Source organism: Geospiza fortis, unplaced genomic scaffold (genome assembly GCF_000277835.1).
Source record: "Geospiza fortis unplaced genomic scaffold, GeoFor_1.0 scaffold11, whole genome shotgun sequence".
Classification (NCBI taxonomy): Eukaryota; Metazoa; Chordata; class Aves; order Passeriformes; family Thraupidae; genus Geospiza; species Geospiza fortis.
Window position 1 is genome coordinate 10,403,656 of NW_005054304.1, and position 8,066 is coordinate 10,411,721.

Genomic DNA, 8,066 nt, shown 5'->3' on the forward strand with positions numbered 1-8,066 from the left:
GAAAGTGTTTCTGTTCAATAATCATGGAAGGGCAAATGGTATTTCCAGGAATGTAAAGATTACACAAATAGCAAAATAAACAGTTTTCTTCTATTATATGCTTTAGAAATAAGTATGTTTTTATTAATTGCATTAGTAATAATAATTTTTTATTATTTTATCATCTTTTTCTCTTCCCTTGCCTGTGTTGCTGCTTTTGCAGCATAAAATTTGTGGGATTTAATTTGTTAAATTTGACAAGGGACATGTTTAGCTATAAAAACGTCAAATAAATGCTGAATTCAGAATCCACTCTATACAGCAACAGGAACTAAGGTCACATCAGCATAAGCTACTGTGCTAATAACAACCTGTTACAATCATCACACTTTTTTATCTTAGAAGTTCTAGAAAACTAATTTATTAAATTGTGTTGGTTTTGTTTTTATCTGACAGTATTTGGTCAAATGGACTGGAGCCAAATTGTTAATGAATATCTCAGACTATGAATCTGAAATTTGTTACAGGTAACTCTTATCACATTTACTTACGCAGCAATGACTATTTTCCCTCTTCCCATGCCCCTAAAGGTCTTTGGAATGTCAGAAAAAATTGAAAAACACTAAAGTAGCTGTATCTCAGCTAAAGAAAACAGATATGCTAGGGATTTACAGAACTTTCTAGAAAGGTTGGTAGCAAAAAGAACAAGGCAAAATTACCTAACGGAATTCTGTATATACTGTCAGGAGAAAACAGAGGCCACTGATCTCCTTTTTCTTGCTAAACTAAGCCCTCCTTAGAAAAAAAAAACAGTTACTAAATCACACTATGTTGGGCAACAAAGATAACAAAGAAATACTTCAGACTTCACATTTTCCTGGATAGCAAGATTAACAGTTCCACAGTTAGATTTCCTCTCTGTTATATAGGATCTGGATCCCATATAACTCTTAAATCTCTCCAGAGATTTGGAAAACTTGTACAAAAACTGTGGAATGAAAATAAGGTGTCCTAAGTGTGCAGCTATAATAAATACATCCCTGATTACACATGGCGAGCATTCTTACAGTGTGGTACAGCAGAGAACATACACACAAAAGTCACATGAGATTTTATATGGGATTTATGTCAAAAAACAGTGGAGCTGCTGAAAGCATCTTAGTCATTCCTAGCTTCCTTAAGTAGCATCTTTGTAGAAGATGGAAAATAAGAGGAAAGAAAATGATAAGAAAAAGTGTGACTAACAAACTTTATGTTGCTATAGCAATTAGTGATATCAATAGAAATCCATTAAACATTTGCTATAAAATCTTTACACAACAAAAGTCAAATTACGTCATTGTTCCTCCCCTTCTTGTACTTCTAACTACTGAAGATGAAAATATAAAGTAGCCATTACAAGATGTTGCATCCAAGAAGTCTGATACAACCAATATTAAATTTGAAATCAAATTAAAACTTGAAAACTCAAGATCTTAAAAAGACAGTCAAAGGCTAAAATAAATGTAATACTTGATGTGCTTTACTGTGTACAAAAAGGAGAATAAATTTTATGATAGCACATTTAGTAAGGTAGCAACAGCACGGGAAGTGTGCAAAATTTTGAGGTACAAACAAATTTAACAAAAAAAGAGCAAGGAAAGCAACTTTGGGAAAATGAGTTTGACATTGCAACTTATTTTTACAAACTCAAGATAAAATTGGCATGCAATTTTTCTGTTTATCTGCAGGCATTTTTTCCTGAACTATTTTGCTTTTACTTTGGCCATTAATTTTTATGCTGATTTTTAAAAAAACTCTTATAAAATATGTATTTAAGCACTTTCATTTACATTTTAAATATCTAGAAATTGCCACATTAATCGCTCCAAGTTTTTAAAGGGAATTAACAAGATAGCTAAAGCACTAATTATGGCTATTTCCCTCTAATAAAAAATAATATTTCCCGCATGTGCAATATACTCCTTCCAGGAGTAAAAGTCTCCTTCAACACTTTAAGATGCCTAAGGGTCAAACTTTGCTGAGTTGTTAAAGCTGGGGTAGATTACATCATATAAAATATATATTAAAATGTCTTGCATCTACTGCATGCCCAAGTGTAAAACAGTATGGGCTGCAGAAAAGAGGCACAAATGCAACTCTAAAAGATGATGGATGCCTCAAGTCTGCTGTGTCATATATTCCTTCCCTATGGTGTTCTCAGAAGGTTGTCCTGGTTCAAAACTCCTGAAGTCTATCTACAGGCTTCTCAGACCACATACTGGAAAACCTCAGGCACAGATATTTCCACTGAGCTGGGGAATGCCTCCAACAGCTTGTGACCTGCACACTGTTAAATTTGCAACCTTCAACTCCTGCCACTGAAAAAGTTTTTATCAAAATACAATGCAAAATCACATCACACAGAATCAGGACAAGAAATTTATTTTCAAATCTCACTGATTCAAAAATTAATTAATATGTGTTAGAGGGAAGCATTTAGTCAAAGGTAACCAGGGAGAGATATATCTTATTTTTGCAAATACACTACCAACTGTTTTAATCACAGTCAGAGGTTTTGGGCTTCAAAATTCTAAGGACAAATTACTTGGATTTTTACCTCTTCTGAGAAGCATATTATTGCAAAAGCTCTCTTAGACAAGTACTCTCAAATATAAGACCAAATGCTATAGTCTGAGTATTAGAAAGCATTGGACACAGCTGCACTTTGTTATCTTTTTCATGATACCAATGGGATACTAAACCAATGCCAAACAAAATACCAAATATTAGTTGTATACCAACTATATAATGTCAAATTCATAACTAGTGTATCTCTCATAATGTTACTGAAGCAGTTCTTAAAATTTTTGAGGTGTAGACTACTTGGTGTCTAAACTGTATCAACATTAGTTATTTCCCTTACTCATAATTATGTTCAAGTATAGAATTTAAACAATTTTATTCTTCTATTATGTAAGTACAGCTAATTTGAACTTATGACCCAAGAAATTTTTAGGGAAAATCTATTATATCTTTTCCTGAATGTAAAAGCTGAAGGTTTTTTCTGTGTTTCAGGCAAATTGTCCCAGGTCATGCTGAACTTCAAGCCATATTGTTATAACTTCATTTTTAGCCAGTTTATTATTGTGCTCCATCTCTATAAAAAATTCTTTGACTACCCATATTAACTATAACAACTTGAAACTCCTTTAATCTGCAACATTAATATCAGTGCAAGCTGTTTAAACAAACATATGCTGAAATGCTTTCAATGCAATTCTGGCAGGAAATTTAAGTGATTTGAATATCTCTACAAGGAAAAATGCATGCAGAAATACTCAGTTAGTGACCAGGAAAAAAAAAAGGGTTTCTATTCTTCTGTACCCTTCCTCTTGAAATTTCCAGAAACTAAACAGCAGATCAAAAAGCACCACAAAATCTGGAATCTAGGAAAGAGTCTGAAGGCCAGTGTGTTGAGCTAAGATGTGTATGAGAACACAAATAACATCATTCTAAACCACAAATTCAACGACACAGTGATCCCCTACAAATGGGAGTATCAAGCTCCAAAACCTCATCAAGCCTATCTAAATTGAATCTGACCAAAAAAATGAAAATCACACAAAACCAGCCCCATTTTTAATTGTAGAAATTCCTCTGGCATGTAAGAAGTGGGCATCCACGTCTTTTGCAATATATTAAACTGTCCTCTATTATGAGCTTTTATTTCAGAGCACATTCTCCAAGTGTATAATTGGTCATGGACATTTCTGCAGCTGCCTGACTTATGACTGCACTTTAGTAGGACAGATAAGTTCATAATTCTTAGAAATCCTTTAATTTCCTATTGTTTCTGTAATCTTCCTAGTTATTAATTGATTTTTTATCCCTTAAATGCTAGTATAAAATAGCACACATACAATATAAAACTCTTTTACATTGCACATGAGATTTTATATATATAGTCATTGGCTTTTTGAATGAATTATGTGAATAATTTTCCATGTTATGTTAAGCTGAAGTAAATATCACAGCTGAAATTCCCTTTCAAAAATGTAAATATCCAGAAGTTTAGTCTCCCTGAAAGGCTCTCACTGCTGATCCAAATATCTGCATTTCCAAAGATGTGCCTGATGCCAATACACTCCATGCTAACGGAACTACATTCACCTGTGACTATGGTCCTAAATCTTTACAAAAATTTTTCCAGTGGGTAATTCAAAATAATTCCTCCTTATCAAATTCATGAAGTATTTTCACAGCCTAAAACACCAGTTTCTCTGTGTTTTGTTTTTCATTGGATTACGCACACACCAGATACTCAGATTTCAGGACAAATAAACCACAGTTCCTGCAGGAACATAGCACTTTTTTAATAAGGTGGCACAAACCCATTCATGAAACAGTACCTTCTGTTTCAGCAGAGCTTGGTACTAACTCACTTTCCCCATATTGATTCCTATTATATTGCTAATACTGAGCATTCATTTACTGCTACATCAGATTGAGGAACTAATTCTGTGGGATATTAACCCAGGCAAAATGCCCAGACTTCCATTACGTATGCAGAAAACATAAACGTGATTTCCAGTTTTGTGGTACTTCAGAAAGAGACCTGAATACTCGTCTACACTTTTCACCAAAGACTTAACATCAAAATGAAATGTTATTATGGGATAATATTATGACTTCATTGCTTTTATAGAACATAAATACAAAAACATTTATATACTGTGATAAATTCTAAGTGCATAAATGTATACTGGGTACATATATCAAGCGCCATATAATTTATATAAAACTACTTTAATTAAAACTTGTCAAATGCATGACTAAAACATATTTTGTAATTAAGACTAGAACATTTTCAAGAATTTTACTTCTTTGTTTCTCAAAATCCCAATACAACAAAGTGCTACAAGGCAAAAATGGAGCCTAGCAGTGAAACAATTATTGATTTCCTCAAACCTACTCAAATGTTTAAAGATAAGTGTGTGCTTAAGTGTTTTGCCGGGTCACAGCCCAACTGGCCAAACGTGCCACCATTAATCATGTTATGAAAGCAATTACTGCAAGTTTGGCTTCATTAACTTGGAATTTGAGAAAAGTCAAGATTCTATAGGAGACATTCAGTAGCCATCCCAAGGACATCCCATACTGTGCACTTCCTCCTCTTTGTATGCATCCCCCTAGTCTAGCAAGAAACACAGCTATTTTATATTCTTACTGTTCGTACAGTAATTATCAGCAAGGAAACAAAAGTGCAGGTCAGACTTGAAGGGACAATACATTACCTCAGCAGTTACCTTGTTTTATGGACGGTAGTGAAAGAGCCACATAATAAAAACAAAATATACTTCTGTATCACCCAGTGGCTAGTTTTATTTTCAATCTAATAAAACCATCAAAAACTGTGAAGACTATTCCTTAGTCCTCATAGCCTACATATGTAAAAATCATTATTTGTATACATGACAATTGATTAAAAAAAATCAAGCTGTCTTGCTCTTAGTTAAATGATTTCACAATTTATTTCAGATCCTAAAAAATATTTTTAGATAGTATATATTTCCAAAAGAGATGGTTTTTAGGTTGTAAAATGACATCAACTCATTCAAGTCTGAATGGAATTTTAATTTCTTCTAAAAATAACCCCAAAACTTTTGAATACACTTTAAAAAAAATCCAAACACACACAAACACCAAAAAGGAGTAATTAATCCCTATAGAGAAAAATTAGTTTTGCACAGTTGTGCAAAGGATTCATAAGGAACAGAAACTCGTTCAACCAGTAGCTGCAAAAATAACTGCAACATTTCATTATTTATGTCCACACTTCATTGCCTTGACAAATCATAGCTTTTGACGTTGAGTCCACTCATTGAAATTATGTTTTAGCACTGTTATAGAGAGGGAAAAAAATGTTATTAGGCAATCACTGTACTGTCTTCCTAAGGGAATAACTATGAACATTTTTTTTACCTCATATATATTCATCAGCCGTAAAATACAATAATTTTTCAGCATTGACAATGGGACATTTGATCATAACCAATAACAATAATGGTCTCTCAAGGAACATTAGAGAGACATGAACTTTGCTGATGTTAACTCTCCTACCACATTCAATTAACACTGAGTGCCACCACACCCAGATCCCCAGTGCTAGGAGAAGGTCCAGAATGAGATGTACAAAGGGAGACTTGACAATTGTGCAGTCAGTGCAATAAATGAGGAAAGCTGCACATTTTATTACGGTATTCAACACAGACCACTGGCAGGGGGAAAAGCACTAAAAGTCAGCTTACAGAAAGTTAAAGGCCACAAATTAGGCACAAACCAGAGGGCAACAGTATTTCCAGCAATTTAGTGCCTGAAGCATGCCTTTGCAGTGAACGAGCTTTGATGATGAGAGAAGGAGCAATAGATGCTGATAAGAAGTGGTAAGGTTGTGCACAAATATATTAGAGCATTTAAACAGAGAAGTTGATCAGAAAGTGGTAACTCTGGATTTCCTATCCCTGTCCCCAGAGTGTTGATGTTTTAGCAATTGGGTAAAAAAACCCCAAAAATGCAAATAAAAATGCTACAAAAAATTTTGAAGCAGGGATTACAAAAGCAGGATTTCCTTCTACCAGGCTGTGTTCTTATGTCCTGACCCCTTACAAATATAATCTAAAATCAGATTAAAATTTAAAAAATTACTTTCAAGATCCAAAAAACCCTGAAAATTTTAAAATATTTTATAAAAGAGGGAATTGAAGAAATGAATGAAAAATTAGGGTTAAGTTATTTACAGTGAGATTGGAACTGGAATGCTGGTTAGAACCATCTCCCTGTAATCAATTGCTTTGGTATTTGTTCTTCCCTGCATCCCCTGAAAACCCTCTCTCCTGCATGTGCTACATCTCTGTGGCTGATACCACAGACAAAACACTGATCTGATGAACAAGATTTTATAGTTATAATGTTTGCGGGGATTCTTCAGAAATCCCAGCAGGTCTGCCTCTCCACAAACCTACTTACCTCAAACACATTCAGGAAAAGTTTCTCCCTACTCTCTCCCACCCTTCTTTGGAGCTGCAATAGCTCCATGATGACCAGTAGTTACCTTCCCTGCTTGGCTGAGCTTTGCTGGGCAAGCTCCTCACCAACCAGCCAACGCCTCGACCTGAACTCCTCCATTCACCTACACTTCAAGAGAATTTATACTTGTGAAAAATGGATTTGTAAAGAATTCTTGAAACCTGACAGAAGGCTCACACAGTCTCGTACATCTGTATGTAAAGCGTGCTGACTTAGGAAGGCCATAGAATAGAGATGACATTGAGGGAGACATTGAACTAGAAACAAGTTTTAACAAGTTTCAAAATATGGCCTTGGAAAAAGACTAGCTATTTTAGAAAATTAGCTGAGAAAGATGCATTGTAGCAGAACTATGTGGGGTAAAATACAGGCGATTGGTGTTAGAAGTAATTGCAACATTGTGTGACAAAAGCTAACAGGCTGAAAAACATTTATAAGGTATTGTAACCAGGAAATAGGTTGGCTTCTGATGGAATGGCGTTGAGTTTTACATCTCTTATATCTCAATCTTCATCAAGACTAATACTGGAATAAGATCTCTTAAAATGCCTCTAAGTTGCCCCATCTCTGTTAAAGCTGGGAAAACCAACAATAATTGCTTACCTTAATAAACTAATTTTGTATCAATATCTAGAGAGATTTCTGTTGCTGTGCCATGATGGATGTCTGGCTCAGCCGACTGAGATCAGACACAGCAGCAACATCAATCACTTCAGAAGGCAACAGGCCTGGGTGGATTAACCTGCAAAATGTATTTTCAAGGGGTGCTTTAAAATGGGACATTATCAAACAGGGGACCTCAAATATGTACTTCCCCTGGCTTTCAGAGAGCAGTACGATCCCTCTGTTTCACAGAGTAAGATGAAATGTGGACTAGCAGAATACTGAGCTTTTAATGGAGAGCCCAAATACTAGTAAAAATGATTGTGACATGATGACACAACAAAAGCTCAACTCTACAAAAGATAAAAACACACAGGAAGTTTCTGTGAAGATTTATATTCTGAAATCATAGATTG